Consider the following 17,419-nt stretch of genomic DNA (forward strand, 5'->3'; position numbering starts at 1 on the left):
CTTGTGACTTTTCCATTCTTTTTCTTTTGCATAATTCAATCCCATTATCCACTCTACACTGGAAAAAGTTCTCTAGTACAGATTTGATTTCTTCTACATTCTTTACCTGTTTGGTTACTATGCAGCTTTTCTGTAAGTCTCTTATCTCATTTGCAATTTGTAATGTAATTTCTTTTATTTCTACATCAATTTCTTTAATCTGTCTCTGCCTTTCTCTTGCTTTATTGCAATGGCTATCACTCACAGATTCACTTTCTTGCACTGGATTTTCACCATTTCCCAATTTTTTTTCTATTATATTTAACTGCAGTCTCATTCTCACTAATTCTTCTATCTCCATTTGTCACACTACATATCTTATGGGCCTGGCTTCATAACTCTTTCCTAACCATATCAAAGTACTTAGGTTTTGCTCCAGTTTTTATAGCCTGTTGCATTTCATGCAAGTCTGGAGCTTGCTTTTAGGACTTTAACGAGCAATGTGAACAACAAGTGGACTTCTTGTACCTAGTTTGTGAATTTTGTGTGTTCTCATTGTTAATCTCATGTTTCTTCTTTAAAAAAACAATTTCTAATCAGGTGACCTTTTGTGACAAAAGAAACATTCCCTAGACTCTCTCTGCACTGGTTTTTTCTTGTAACTAAGTTTCTTGTAACTAAATGTTGTGTATGTCTTAACCGTGTTTAGCCTCTTGACTTTTTCAATTTCCTTTTCCTTCAAATTTTTCTCTGTCATTTTCAGTTTTTCTTTTAGTTCCTAGACTTGTTTAATTGGTTCTGAATTACTATCATGTAAGTAAATTGCTGCCTCATGCAATTCTATCAGGCCAATCGAGTCATACTTGGGAAAATAGTGTTTGAAAAAAAATATTTTAATTAGGTATGCAACCCCTTAGCAATTGTCTATGGACATGGCTAGCAGACTCTTCACTATCAGCTTCTAGACTTAAGATTGAATCTGCCATCTCTAACAGACGATCTATGTATGTGGCAGGATGTTCCCCTTTATTCTGCATGATCTTGTCAAACCTAGCCAATGCATTAGGTTTTGAACAGAATAATTTTATGGCCTGAAGCAAATGCTCCCTGCATTTTCTTTGGTAGGACATGCAAGTAGGGTTAGCAAAGTCCATATCTACCCTTTGTTCTATAGTTGGCCAGCTAGTCAAATTGCTATCAGATCTTGTCTTTTCCAAGAATTGTCTCTGTTCATGAGGGCTAAATAACTCTGAAAGTAGGAACTCGACATCTTCAAAACCAGGATCAAAGATCCTGAAAGCACCTTTCAACTCCTTTTGAGATTTGATAGGATTTTCTACAAATTTTTGGGAAACGTCTCTTTATGGATTCAAGTTCTTGTGCGGCAAATTGTCTGTGGGTTTTGGAGTGTAGCATACCAGCATTATTGGACAATTTGGTGACCTCTTTTAGTGGACAGATTTTTTCAGGTCCACAGTCAGGCTTGTTCTCATTGTCACCTTCATTTTCCTTAGGTGTACTCTCTGTTTGCCCATTGTCCTTGACCATAACCTGATCTAGCCCTTTTCCTTTAATTAATTGCTCAAACACAACCTTATTCATGCTTTCCAGGTTGTTATCAATAGCCAATATCTTTTCTGCCTTAAGGGGAATCACAAATCTAAAGATCTTCACTTGGGTTAGAGTTTGAAGGACGGTCATAAAGAGCACATACACTTGAGCCAGGACCTGCCAGAGTATAGGGTCTGTTTGGAATGGCAACTGCAAAACAAACATTGTAATGTTGTAATCAATAGTTTCCACGATCATATGGGTCATTCTGATGTACAATATGTTGTAGACCCAGAAACAAGCGATGATAGCCACAATCACAGTTCCACAAATAACTTGCCTAAACATTGTTTCTTTCTCATTCTACTTTGCCTGTATAAGGATTGTGGGGTACAGTCAAATTTCAAGGTGCCAATTGTAATAGAAAAGATAATCCGTGGATATATTTCTAGTTGAAATAAATGGATATACTCTGGCTTGTGACTAGAGAGATACTAGGGGAAACCTATGAGTGCCTAGTTGTAATGGAGATAGAAATACTTCTGAGAGATAGAGAGATGCTATTAGAGGGAATATTCTGGGGTTGCCTATTGATCACTACTGATGGATAATTGATTAATATTTTTCCTACCCTCCTCCTCCCTCATTCCCTTCATCACCCTCTTCTGAAGTCTTTGGATTCACCCCTCCCCCCTGAGTGGACTCTGAGGTTTATGAGGAAACACTCTTTTCTCTTCCTTTCTCAAGTAAGGGGATTTATTGGGAACAACAGGATGGAGGACTGAGGTAAGATGAGGTGAGAGGGATAAGGTTGTTCCTAGTTTATAAGGAGGGTTAGAAGGATTTTGGGAAATGTCAGTCCTGTCAAAGCTGTGACTCAAAGTCTGTCAAGGAGATGGAGGACAACTGATTAATCTTCTCTCTTCTTTCCTCAAACTCAGATCTCAAATATACAATCAGTTCTTCAGGTTCAACTACCACCATCTGCCACACAAAACCTCCTTCTTGCCTCCCCTCTCCAAAACCAAGACCCTTCAGCCTAGGACAGAAGCTAACAGGGGCCTGTTCCCAGCTTCTTCCCTCTTCAACCTGGCTTGACTCTCCAACTGGCTTTCCTGGGAACATTCTATTTGAAATGTTCTTTCTTGATTGACATCTAAGGTCCTTTATTCTCTGTCTTGCAAGCATGAATTCTCTCTTCCTTCATGCCTCTTCCACACTCCCTAGCTCCATCTTCCCTCCAGGAATCTCACTGCCCAAAACAGTAGCAAACAAGAGACTTGCCTATTAACCTCTCTACTGATTAAAATCACAGATTGAGTCTTCTTTGCTTTCTGTTGCCTTTCTATGTGGAAATAAAAGTCTGATCAATTCCTTATTCATTTTGTTCTATGGACACCTTTTTTAGTTTCTTCTACTTTGTTTCTCTTCTGGGGAAGGAGAAGACTAGACTATTTTAGACTAGAGTCAAAAATAGAGTTGTTTTTCAGGAATCTGAGTAAGGGTAGAATTGGAACACTGGGAAGCCTAGTTCATCTATAGAAAAGACAGGCAACCTAGATTCTCACAGCAACCTGATCCCTTAAGTGCTATTATTATCTGAGGCTAAACTAAATTAAGCAATTTTCCAGAATCATTAAGCTTCTAAGTGTCTGAGGAAGAATTTGAATTCAGATCTTCCTGCCTCTTGGATCAGTACTCCATCCATTGCCACCCAGCCTAACAGAAAATGAGCCTTCTCAGGCTAGGCAAAAGATGGAACTGGCAATTGTTATGCAATAAGATTTAGATTTTCTCTTTTTTCTTTTCTTTTCTTTTCTTTCTTTTTTTGCTAATGGAAGACAAGGTTCACAGAAATCCATAGGAAATTCCTCAACCTTATTTGAGGCTTTACTTTAAAACTTCTGTTTCAATATATTCCAGTTCTCATGTAAAACTTGCATCACTCTTCCTTCTATCTATTCCTTTTCTGTGGATTTGAGATGAAGGGGAAAAGTATAGGAAAACTGATTGTCTCATTTTCCCTCTCCAGAACTAGACAGACTGTAGCAAAGTCAAAGGATTGTTGGGAGATGGAGTGGATAGATGGCTCAATGGACAGACAGCCATGCCTGGAGTTGAGAGGACATGGGTTCAAATCTGACCTCAGAGACTTCCTAGCTATGTGACCCTGGGCAAGTCACTTAGCCTCAATTGTCTACCCTAACTACTATTCTGCCTCAGAATCAATGCATACATAGTACTGATTCTAAAATGCAAGGTAAGGATTTAAAAAAAAAGTCAAGGGAAATTCCATGAAGCTTTTCAGGTTAACATTCATTTATTAGTGACTTTTCTAGTTTCATTCATTGACCAGTTTAAAATGCATAGTTTATAATATCATCTAGTCTACATATCTTTCTCTTGTTTACAGGGGTGGCATGAAAGACTTTGCCAGTTGCTTGGGTGGAATCCAAATATACTTCCTTTGTAGACTCCTCATCTACCAGTCTAGTCACCTTCTCAGTCTAGTAATCTATTTCAGAAAAGGAAACAACATGAACCTGGCATGAGTTGCTCTCAGTGAAGTCATACTGGCTCTTATTAATAAATGCTCTTCCTTTCTAATTACTCCCAAGGCATTCTTTTAATAATACATTGCAGAATTTTGCCAGGAATCGAAATTTAGTTCACAAACCTATAACTGGAAGACTTTGCCCTTTTTCCATTTTGCAAATCAAGACCTTTCTTTCCCCATCTCCAGTCCTGCAGCTTCTCTTGTTCTTTATGACTTTTTCAAGATCAATTAGCAGTTGTTCAACAACCAAAACTACTATTTCTTTCAGGACTCTGGGATGTCATTCACTGGGGTGTGCTGGCTTCAACTCAATGAGGGCAAGTAGGTGCTTCCTTATCAATTCATCATTTATCTTTGCTGTCAACTCCTGGTTATTTTCCTTCCTTCTTCTTACTAATCTGATGTTCATTCTCTCTGATAGAGAAATCAGGAGAGAAAAATGGTTCTTTAATCATGTTTTGCTGACACATGAGCCACATGACAACCCTATGAGGTAAGTATAGATATTGTTATCCTTATTTTAGAGATGAGGAACCAATGCCCCCATGGTTATATATTACTGAGTGTCAGCATCAAGTCAATCATGGTTCTCTCCTGACTCCAGGCCTAATCATTTTTATACTGCACAGCTTTGCTTCTCATATGAAAGTTTAACTGCATTTGCTTCCCCTTCTGTCTCTTGCCCAGTACCTTTACCCCACACTCAACCAGCAATCTTTGACAGTCATTCATCAACAGCGTCATCTCTTTCTCAGGCCTATGGTCCTGACAATATTCTTACAAGTCTGTCACGTCTTTGCCTCTGTCTTATACATACATACATACATATATATATATATATATATATATATCTTTTTAAAGTAAAAATTGTGGACCCCAACAAGAGATGAGAATAATTACTTTTCTCCTTCAATGCCAGAGATGGAAGATTATGAGTGTGGAACATTGCACATACTGTCAAATTAGATTGGCATATTGGTGAGTTTTGCCTTTTAGCCTTTGTTACAAGGGATGGATCACTGGTTAAGAGAATGGATATATTCAAAATGAGGCTATGTAAAAACTAAGATTCCCATTTAAAAATATATTTACATTATTAAGAATGAAGCAAGGGGGCAGCTAGGTAGTTCAGTGGATAGAGAGTCAGGCCTGGAGATAGGAGGTCCTCAAACACTTCCTAGTTGTGTGACCCTAGGCAAGTCCATTTAACCCCAGGTGCCTAGCCCTTGCTGCTTTTCTGCCTAAGGCAAAAAGGAAGAGTTTTTTATAAAAATAAATACATAAAAATAAAATGAGGTGAAAGTCGATTGATGAACTTGCAATACATCCATACTCTTTATCTTTTACCTTTCCCAAACTATTCACATTGTATCCCCTTACATCAGTTAGTCAAAAAATGTTTATTAAGCATCTACTATGTGCCAGGCACAGTGCAAAGCACTGGAAATATAAAGGCCAAAAAACAAAAATCAGTCCCATCTTTCAAAGAGCTCACCATCCCATAGTCTATGTTCCATCCAAACTGGACCACATGCCATTCTCCATTCTCATGCTTCTGTCTCCTGTGCCTTGGCCATCACTCCAGCTATCCTACGTGCCTTGAGTGAACTCTTCCCTCTTTCCTACTTCATCTTTGAAATTCCTCCTTTCCTTTAGAGCCCAGGTCAGATGATGACTCCTTCATAGAGCTCTTCCTAATCTCATACCACCACCACCTCCAACCCCACTCTCCTGGGCTTGAAGATATCTCTCCCTGCACCTGCAGAAACTTCTCAGAGCATTTTGCTTGGACTTCTCCTTTGCCCATAGTCCCATTCTCTCTTGCACTGGAGTGTTTATGTATCTGTTTCATCTAATGTTGGTCTGCAAGTTCCTTGAGGGAAGGGTCTGTATTCCAGCACCCAGGAAGGAACCTTCCATAAAGTAGACATTCAACTGTTAGTTCAATTAAGTGGAATAATTTCAATTGCCTGGGCTACATCGTGCTCTGCCCTGTCACAAGGCCGGTAAATTGCCAAATGGAAACAGTACTCGTTCTTGAGACAGAAGGCTTGCTTTTGAATCCTGATTCTGATACCAACCTGGACAAGTGGCTTACTGTCCCTGAGCCTCAGTTTCCCCATCTGCAAACTAAGGGAAATTAACTACATGGTCTCTATGTTCCCTTTCAGCTTTAGATCTAAGATCCTAATATAGAAATGAGAGGTCTCCACAGAGTTTGTAAAGCTAATATTCTAACTTAATGGATGATGGAAAGTATGCTTAACTAGGAGTCAAGTGGCCTAGGTTCAAATCCCAGCTCTCACACTTAATGTCTGTGTGCCCTGAGCCCTGGTTTCATCATCTCTAAAATAGGGATGCTAATATTTCTATTGCCTCATAGATTATTGTGAGGCTTTCTGAAGCCTGAATATCCCATAGAAATATGAATTTTTCTTGTTGCCTGGGTAACTGTGGTGCAGTGTGACCAAGCGCCCTTGTCATGAACTCCAAACAAGACAAAAATCAATTCTCTCTATTCTGGCATTTAACTCATCACAGGAACAACTTTTGGATCTGTAAATGCCTAGAGCTTGGGGCAAAGGTTAGCTGCTCCTTGTGATTGATGAACAAACCATTAACCCTGGCAAATTTGCTAGATACTAGAGTTTTAAGAAATGTTTGGATAGACAAAGTGTCAAGCATTTACAGAGACAATAGAAAACACACACACACACACACACACACACACACACACACACACACACGTTTTCTTAAAAAGCTAGTAACGTTGATATCTGATGCTTCATTTGGGTAGGATCATTCACGGACCAGTGCTCATATGGCTTGGTATAAGGGAAGGGAGGTGGAGGGTGAGCCCTGGAGTCAAGAGACCTGGTTTGGGTCATAGTTCTGATGCTTCCTAAGCAATGAGACCTCTACTTTCTACCTCCTAGGGTTTTGGCAAGACAAAACATTTAACATCTTTAAAATCTTCTAGAATGTTGCCAGTAATGAGGTTTAGAAGTTCAGTCTCCCACTGCAGATTTTCCATGTAGTCTCATGACACATCACCACAGTATTAATAGTAACACAAGGGCTGTTTTTGCTCCTTGGCTCACAGTACCACCATTGTTTCTACTAAACAGTTCACTGCATTATTGACATTCTGCAAAGTGAATACCACAAAAAATCAATGAGAACTCTAGCAGGATGACATGAGAATTTACTCAACTCAGTACTTTATCCTGGGAAGCAGAAACCGATCAAGGGAAAGAAAATCATCCATTTAAATTTTGTCCCCACACTAGGTATTTTCCTATAACAGAATTAGCATTCAGAGTAAAATGCAATGGATTTTAAACTGACCCTAAAGGGAAATGTATGACTAGTCAATTTGCTATACAAAACGGCAGGGAACTGAGCAAAGCACACACCTGACTAGGAAGGGTGAGGCCTGCAATTTCTATACAGAGTATCCAAAATTAATCAGGCAGAGCCAAGACTGGCAACAAGTAGGCATTTAGTGTGACATGAGTCACAGGTGATCGGTCACAAGTAGACATAGTAGTGACAAATGTGGCTCACAGGATTATCACCTCTCCTCTTCTGGCTTTTGTCTTTATTAACTAGTTGAGAAGAAATCATATCCTCTTTTCCCAAAAAACCTTATTGTAAAATGTAAGGACAAGCATGAAGTTGGGAGTTCTAGTCATCCCTGAAAGACTCCACAGAACAGAAGCCATATCATTGAAGAAATTCATTCAGCAAATATTCATTTATTCATCCATTTAACTCATTCAACAATGAATTATGGGTTCACTACAAACAAAATATTGTGTGGCATGTGTGATAGAGACTTGAAGAGAGAGAGGTTTTGCAGGACAAGCCAAGATGCAAGAACCAAGGCTGGGGACCTGTCTGTCAATCAAGAAGAAGGTTCCAAACGGAATGTTCCCAGGAGGAGAGGCAGTTGAAGCTGGCTGAAGGACCCTTGGTGGGGCTGGCTGGGCTTTGGGCTATCTGACCAGAGGATCTGATTCTGTCTCTCTCTCTGAGGGTTTAACTGACCAAGAAAGGAGGCAAATCTAGATGTAGAGGGAAGAAGCTGAGACCTAATATTGTTAGCTTTTGTCCCAGGTTGAAGAACCCTTAAGGGGGGCTTCTGAAATTAGGCTAAGAGACCTTGGTGGCTTTGTGAAGAAGAAAGAAGATTTTAACTGTTGTCCTCCATCTCTCTAACTGTCCCCCCTGTCATAGTTGTGACTGGACTGATTTCCCCAAACCCTCAAATTCTCAAATAGATTAGGGAAACCCTTATCCCTCTTTCATCAGTTTCCTTGTCCTGTTATTCCAATAAACCCCTTACCTGAGAAAAAGAAGGAAGAAGTTTTTCCTCATAAATATCATATTCCACTGAGGGGTGGGGGAGAAAGCCAAAGGCTTCAAGAAGAAACTGGGAGGGAGAGGGTTGGAGAAGTGAGGGAGTGAAGGGAGGAAGAGGTTAGGAAATAGATTGATCTATCAGCCAATAGTGATCAGTAGGCAAACACCAGAGCATTCCCCTGTGGCAGCATCTCTTTCTATCTTTGTAGCAAGTGTCCTATACTAGCAGCTCTTTCTAGTCTCAAGCCATTTACAGCCAGTTACACCAGTTACATCAACAATAGTCACACAGATTACCATTTTCTATTATACATGTTAGAAGAGATAAAAAAAATAATTAACCCCAAATCCCTGCCCACATGAAGTTGACAGTTACCATCCACTCCCTCCTTGATGCTTTGCTTCCATTCCTTCCCCCTTACTAGTGAAATTATCCTCTCCAACTGCTGACCCCTTATGGACAAATACAGTGACATTTCCACACACACACACACACACACTCCTATGCCTAAAACTGACTGCAGCCTCTGATGCTAATGACCTAGCCCTTTTAATAGCCTCTCCCCCTTATCTGACTGATATGGCAATGTACTCTTATAGTTTTCCTTCTTCCTCCCTGATCATTCTTTTATCTTATCTCCTTTTCAGATTCCTCATCCCCCTAAACTTGAATGTTCCCCTTCTCTCTTTACACTTTCTTCCTTGATGAATTCATCCATTGCCATGATTTCAAAAATGGCCTTTAAGGAGATGATTCTCAAACCTCTCTGTAGAGCTCTATTCCTATTTCCACCTGCCTCCTGGATCTTTGTCTGAATGTCCTTCCAGCCCCTCAAACTCGTCCAAAACTGGACTTATCAACTCTATGACTTGGTCTTCCTCCTACCCCTATAACTTTCTTATTTCTGTTCATCACACCATCATCATCCCAGTCACTGAAGATCAGAGCCCTAATTGACGGTTCCCCATCCCTAACTTCTCATGTCTAAGTTGCTCTAGGAGGTAGTTGTACTGTATGTGGCAGGGCATTGGATTCAAAGCCAGGACACCTGCTTTCAAGATTCTGTTCTGACTCTATTTACATTACCTCGGGCTAGTCAGTTGCCTATAAATTAGGGATAATAACATCTACACTACCTATCTCATAAGGTTGTTATAAATATTAAATGAGATAGCATATGTAAAGTGCTTTGGAAGATGTTGCCTAAAAGTCAGTTAAATCCTGACCATTCTAGTCCTACACTGACTCTCATCCATCCCCTTCTCCATACTAACTGCAACATCTCTACTCACGTTCTTGTTTAAGCTTCTTTCAAGTTCCAGCTAAGACCCTGTTCTAAAATTCCCCTATACCTCTTCATTCTAGTGCCTTCCCTCTCTTAATTTTTTTTTCCATATATAGCTTACTAGAACATATTTGTTTGCTTGTTGTCTCTCCCATTAGATTTTGAGCTTCTTGAGAGTAGGGACTATCTTTTGCCCCTTTTCTGGATTTGCACTTGGCACAATGCCTGGAACACAGATGTTTATTGACTTGCTAATTATATCTTCTCAGCTAGGCTATTGCATTACCCTAAAAACTGGTCTGCCTGCTTCCAATCTATCTCTCTTCTAATCCATCTTCACACAATTTCCCAAGTAATATGCTCTTCTGATGTTGGACCTCTACTCAAAATCTTTCGGATACTATCTTTTGCAATTCAGCTAATTCAATAAAGATTTATCAAGTGAGTACCATCCTGGAGTGAGGAAGACCTAAGTTCACATCCTGTCTCAAATACTTAACAAGCTATATGATCCTGGTAAATCACTTCTCTGGTTGCCTCAGTTTCCTCAACTATAAAATGGGGGAAATAATATCATCTACCTCCCAGGATTTTTAAGAGGATCAAATGAGATAATACTCGTAAAGCATTTAGTTTTCTGTGACTGGCATGGAGTAAGCTTTTTATTCCTTTTACCTTCTCTTCCTAGTACAAGGGTTGTACTCAGGAGAAAAAAAAAGAAAAAAATGTCCTCTGCCCTCAAGAAATTAATATCCTATTGGGAGATAAGTACAACAAGGAAAAAAAGAGATGAGGTAAATTAGAGAATCTGAAGGAAAACAGAGAGACAGACAGAGAGAGATCTCTGGTAACTAGGAGGAGCAGGAAAGACCTTGTAGAAGGTGGCAAACAGATGCTAAGTGCATTATCATCTCCTGATTCTGACAATCAAAGCCTTCAGTGATCAGCTTCCAACCCTCCTTTGCAGACTTATCTCACTCTATTCCCTCTAACAAACTACATTCCGTCTAATTTGATCACGTGGCACTCCTTTATATATCCTTTACTCTCATCTCTAAACCTTTTGCTCACATGCCAGCTATATTTAGAACATAATTCTCCTCTTCTCTTCCATCTCTCTCACTGAAGCTCCTTTATCCTTCAAGGGAGGAATTTCTCAGCTGCTGTATCTTTTGCAAAACTCTTCCCCTAACTGTCCTCCACTTTCTCCTGATCTAAAAAGTATCTCTCCTAACTCATATTTCACTTAGAACTTTGTCTGGGCCTCTCCTTTGCACTCATCACACTATTCTTTGTAATTATTTTGTGTGTATGAGTGTGTAGGCAAATTTTTTTAAGTCTGGACCTAGAATTTCATGATGTGTAGGGAACTCCCAGGTGATAAAATCCCTCTACCTATACAGATCAATAGTTCTGCTGAAATTCATAAACAGAGTTGCCTTGGACACAGTGCTCATGTATAGGAGGCAGGATTTGAACCCAGCTCACCCTGACTCAAAGACCTGCCCTTATTGACTTTATCACAACTGCCTTTAAAGCATAATTTTCTCTTCTCTCCTTTAGATTATATAGTGCTTGAGCTGTTGGTTGGTTGGTTGGTTGGCTGGTTATTGTCCTGCATACTCAAAAAAAGACTAGAATGACATCACTAGGGGTAGTGTCTTTTGACTTGTGCATAAATTGGATTTAAGTGAGGCACTAAGCTGCACTAAGTTGTCAGCCTCTCTCATCTGGAGTCTAGTAGCAAGACAAAAGGCAAGATGTTCAGTGATGGCCAAGAATGCAGTGGATGACCTTGGCTTCTTCAGTGTGCAACCAAATTCTAAAGCTCTCCACAGCATCTGCTTCTGCTGCCTTTATGACCATTGGAACAAATTGTTCTCATCAGTCCCTTCCTCTGGAGAAAGTCTTCCCAGGCCTGGGGTAGACACCCCCTCACTCACCAATGGGTTGGAGGTCTTTTGGTAGCCTTCAACTTGGTTTAGCCCATCTGCCAAAATGGTTTCACTAGATTATAACCATTCTGTGTACTAGAGCTTCTTGGGACCACAGGTGAGAGCTGGGTGGCAGGTGGACATCTAAAGAGAAAAGCAGACCCCAAAAGGGCTCGGACAAGTCCTCCCATCAGAGGTAATAGTCTTCTCCCATCTGAGAACTAAGCCTGTGTTTTTATGTCTTTGTATCTCAAGGCACCGTGAGGTAGATATAAAGGAGAAGACATATCACAGAATCTATTTCTCCAATGGTGTGTCTGCAGCATGTCTCTCTCAGTCATTATACCCTCAACCTGGCTCTGCAAAAGCAAAGATTTCAATATTCAGAGATGTAGTTCTTATTACATGTGAGTGTTTTCATAGGTCACTTTCACAGTTTTGCTTTCTTTCCTTTTAAAAAAAATTAAGCTGAGCTTTGGTGTTACATGTACTTCTCAGAATTCCAGTTTCTAGTTGTATGAAAGGCATAAGCTCCAGAAATCATAATGACGTGTAGATGGTGCTTTATAGACATTTGCTCATTTGAACCATACAGCAGTCCAAGGAGGTATTATTTTACCCATTTTATAGGTAAGGAGATTAAGGTTCAGAGAAGTTAAGCAATCTGAACAATGGTCACACCTACGAAGTGCCAGAGTCCAGATTTTCCTGGTTCCAGATTTACTCAGACTCCAGATCCAGAATTCTTCCCAATACCCCAGAAGTTCTTAACTTTTCTATATATTTCATGGAACCCTTTGGGAGTCTGATGAACTCCTTTGAGTAATATTTGTCAGTAATCGAAGGAAATGCTAAATTTCAATTGGAGTTGTTGAAAATAAAGGATGTAATTTTTGTACCATCCTAGTTCGTATCCCCCAAATCTATTTGCAAACCCCTTAACTCCAGGTTAGAACTGGAGTTCTATATAACATTCTTCTAAATGGATTACACAAGGAGAAAAGGGCTTGCATTTTTCTAGAAGTTGCAAGAGCTTCCATACCTCCCCTGAGTAGAGGATAAAAGAATGTAAATCCCCCTGTGTGACCTCCACCTGCCAGGAGGCAAACAGCTAATCTAAGTGGGTCAACAAAATCACTTAGCTTCATGACAACTTTAGAGCAATTCTCAAAGCCATACAGAGGGGAGGACACCAGCTGGGCTTGTGTGTGATTCAATTAAAGTTATGGAGAAATTAATTTTGTTTCTCATGCAGTCATTTTCTAGCCTGAAGGATTAGCTGGTTGGCTTGAATATGTATTAAGGGAAAGAACAGAAGTTTTGTTCCAAGGGAATCCATTAGTGGTACCAGCTGCTAATGACATGGCCAGGCTCCCTGGAAGAAATGGGCCTCTTTTGCCCAGTGACCTTACAGGCTAAGCTCTTCAAACAGAGATCAGCAAATGGGAACCTCCACTGGATTCCTAAGCAACTGAAGCACTGCTGTTGTACTAAGCTGGATTTGGATCCTTCCATTTGCTTTTGGCCTCTAGCCTGGTTACTGCTCGTACCCAGTGCTTTCTAAACCACTGATATCAACAAATAGTTCATCCTGCACTCTTTAAAAGAGATAACAGACTTTTGCTTATTCAGGTGAGTCCCGGACTACTCAGGGCTATTTTCAAATAGACACTAGCCACCTCTTTGGTCAGTGGAACACAGTACTGGGCCCAGCTGGACCCCAATAGGAAATAGACATCTATGACAGGGATGTGTTTATTTCACCCTTTGAGGATGCTGTCTCCCAGAAACTTGAGCACAGGCATTAACCAGATTTGCCTATGTAAAAGCTTTAGTCAAAGATGTATGAGACAAAAAATGTAGATATTACAAGGATCAAAGAGAAACTATGAAGATATGAATGCTTGCTGGCCTGAGGTCTGTGAAATATTCAAAGAACCAAAGTCGTAGGGGGGAGCAGTTCTAGTACATTAGACGGGGCCATCTGTCTCTAAAGGATTTGTGGAAAGGCATGGTCAAAAAATCATACAGAATGAGGGAGAATGGACAAATTGAAATCTCTGTCAGTGAAAGGGATAGTGACATTGACGAGATCACAAATCTACTGCCCTGTGAAATTTTCCTTATGGAAGTGGACTAATCCAGTTTCTGTGAGCCAGTTCCATTCAGAAAGAAACAAAAGAATAATGGTTCCCATTCACATAGCACTTAAAGTTGTTTCTCATTCTTACATCCTTATCCATCCTGCTAAATATGAGGAAACATATGAATGGACAGGGCAAGTTTTCACTTTCCATATTCACAGAATCCCAATCAGAAGGACATCAGAAGACTAAAGCTTATTTTCACAGGAGAAGCCTTTGCAACATCTCCCAATCTTTTGCTCAAGAACCTCCAATAAGGAGTAACCTACTATCTGCAAGGAGAGCCCATTTGACTTTTGGAGAGCTCTGCTTTTTTTCCTGGCATCAAGTTTTGGGAATCTGCCTCTCTGTGTTTTCCAGCCAATAGAATGTAAGCTCCTGGAGGGCAGGAATGATCTTGTTTTTTAATCTTCATATCATAACTAGCATTTATTAAATAAATTTATTAAAGTATACTGGGTAACAGGCACTATGCTAAAAATATAAAGAAAAGCAAAAAATCAGTTATTGGTCTCAAGGAGCTCCTGTGCTAATGGAGAAAACACATGCAGACAATTCATTTCAAATATTCAAATATATAAACAAGACAGATTGGGGTTTTCTCCAAAGAAAGGCACTACTTATATTGAGAGGAACTAAAAGAGGCTTCTTGGGGAAGATAAGAGGAAGCCAGGGCTAAAAGGTGAAGAGGAGGAGAGAGAACATTTCAGTCATGAAAATGCCCAGAGTTGGGAGATGGAGAGTCATCTATGAGGAACTGCAAGGAGGCCAGTGTCACTGGATTTTATAGTATGTAGAAAGGAATACATTATAAGAAGACTGGAGATATTGGAAGGGGCCAAGTTATCTGGAAGTGCCAGATCCCACTATTGACTCATATCTAGTGGCTCCCTTTCGCCTTTAAAATCCAAAAAGAGAATTTTATATGTGATCTTAAAGGTGAAAGGGAGCCACTAGACTTTATTGAAGAGATAGGGGAGGGATACTGTTAGACATAGGCTTTAGGAAGAGCAAAATCCCCAGTGCCTCACATGGTAACTGGCACTTAGTACTTAATAAAAGCTTATTCATTCATTGACTGATCCCAATTCTTCCCTCTGGGACCAATGGGAATAAGTCTACTCCCTCTTCTTCATAGTAACCCTCCAAAATATTTTAAAAGCTTGCTATCATATACAATTATTTTTTTCTTTTTTTACAGGCTAAATATCCTTAGTTGTTACAAACAAGCATTCTATAGCAGTGGTGACAAACTGAAGAAAACCACAAATTTGTATTATCTATGTTGTATTGTAATTTATTTTGTTAAACATTTCCAAGTTACATTTTACATTAGGGAAGGCGATGAGTTTTATATGATCTAGAAGTCCTTCACAATGGAATTTCATTCCATTGGATACCATTCAGCTTATTAATGTCCTTCCCAAAACATGGCATCCAAAACCAAACACAAAAAGCCCTTAGGATGATCCATGATCTCTAGGTTTCTGAATGCTGGGTTTCTCCTGTAGCCTGAAGTCATTTTGGTTGGTTTTGTTGTTGTTGTTGTTGTTGTTGCCAGATCCCACTATTGACTCATATCAAGCTTGCAGCTCCATAATGGCCTCACATATTTTTCAGGCAATTGTTGTCTTGTCATGTCCAGCTTATATTTGTGAAGTTGGGTTTTTAACTCAAGTACAAGGCTTTATCTTTTTTTTTTTATCTTATTAGATTCCATCCATTGCCTTTGCCTGTCACTTTCCTTAGCTAATCAGTCCCCTAAGTTTTGCTCATTTCCCCACACCTTTTCCTTGCTTTCTACTCCCATTGCCACAAGACCAAATTTTAATCACTATTTTTGGTCTAGTCTACTGTCATGACCTACTAGCCAGGCTTTCTACCTCCAGTCTCTTCTTCCTCCAATCCCTCTTGAATACCATTGCCAGAGTTAGCTTTCACCTTGTTCACTCCTGTTCAAAACTTTCCCTGGATCAAAATCTTCCATTTATCTATTGGAAATACCCAAGTTGACTAGTATTCCAAATCCTTCACAATCTGGTTCCAGCCTCCCCTTCTAGATTTTTCTTAAACTATCCCCAGGCCTTCTCTAACTGATCATTATGATACATTGATTCCTTCACCTTCAAAACTGTTTGTACCATTCACAAAATTTACAAGTGACTTCTACTGTTTTTTATTTCATGTGTAGAATGCCTCATGTTTTCAGATAGATTCAAATAAATTTCAGGGGACAGGTTTTGTTTCGCACTTCTGCCTGTATGCCCTAGCACAATGCCTTCCACAAGATGGGTGCTCAATACATATTTGCTGATTAATTGATTAATAAATTTGAAAACACTTGTAATTTCCCTTAGCAACCAACTATGGAAGAAGAGACTAAATGGCATACCCCTGGTTACCTGTACCTGGAATAGAGAGCTTTCTATGTACCAGGGCAGATCCTGGCCTCTCTATGATTTGATTGGTGTCAGAGGGATTTTCTTGAATCACAAAGAATCTAAGTAATTTGTCCAGGGCCACATGATTAATAAGTGTAACAGGCACAATTTGAACCTGGGTCTTCCTGACTCCAAGACCCCACCCTCTGATTACTATAGCATTTCTACAACCTAGCATTGTACAGCAATTCACAATTCTGTGCTCTTTTTGCTGCACTAGTATTTCTCAACCTTTCCAAAAATAAGGAATACATTTTAGAGTTAAAAAAATTTTCAGCCACTTCTCCCACAACCACCTCATGGAAGCCATATACTGCTGTGAATTTTACTTTTACTCAGCCCTGCTTAGTCTTTAGGAATATGTACACCCCCACTTAAGGATTAGGTGTCAGGGAGGAAGGCCTACGACCGGCATGTGCTAGCAAGTGACAGAAAAAGAAAATGACACACAGAAAGGTTCTATGACTTGCCCAGAGTTACATAGCTAATGAGTAACTGAGGCAAAACCTGTATTCCTCCTGACTCCAAGGCAAAAACTTTTTCCACTGATAGATGTAGAGTTCATATGACTATCATGCTTCCTCTTCAACAATGCCCCAACTGTCTCATTTTCCTTCTAAGCCCCAGGTACCAAAGAGTATAAGGTGACAGAATTCCAAATCTTGAAGCTTCAGGTAACAGTTGGAAGGCAAAGATCCACAGCAGGAGTGATAGCTGAGCAGAGGGAGATTGAACTCTAGATTCATGGCATTTGGATGCCTTGCAATTTGAGGAGAACAAGGAGGAAATTCCAGTTGAGTAAGAGACAATATAACCTATTTTCAAGCAGGAAAGAAGGCAAGAAAAGGTTGAAAAGGGAGGGGCCAGATGAGGCAGAAGCAAAGAGTAAGCGCCAAGTTCCAGGGATTTTAGCTGGAAGCAAGCAAGGATGACAGAACATGCTGTCCCTTTCAGAAGCTCATGGAGCAGCCATTGCCAGACCAACCTTCACTGGTTCTTCTTAGGGAGACATTTAAGGAAAGAGAATGAGAACTCTAAAGAAAAGGAAATGACCTACAATGAAGGCAGGTCTTGTGAGTAAGTTTAGTCTGATTTCATTGGCAACAAAGCGAAGGTCCTTCCATCTTAGGAACCCCTAAAAATCTTCCCCACTTGCCTGAAA

This window comes from Monodelphis domestica, chromosome 3 (assembly GCF_027887165.1).
Source record: "Monodelphis domestica isolate mMonDom1 chromosome 3, mMonDom1.pri, whole genome shotgun sequence".
NCBI classification, from domain to species: domain Eukaryota; kingdom Metazoa; phylum Chordata; class Mammalia; order Didelphimorphia; family Didelphidae; genus Monodelphis; species Monodelphis domestica.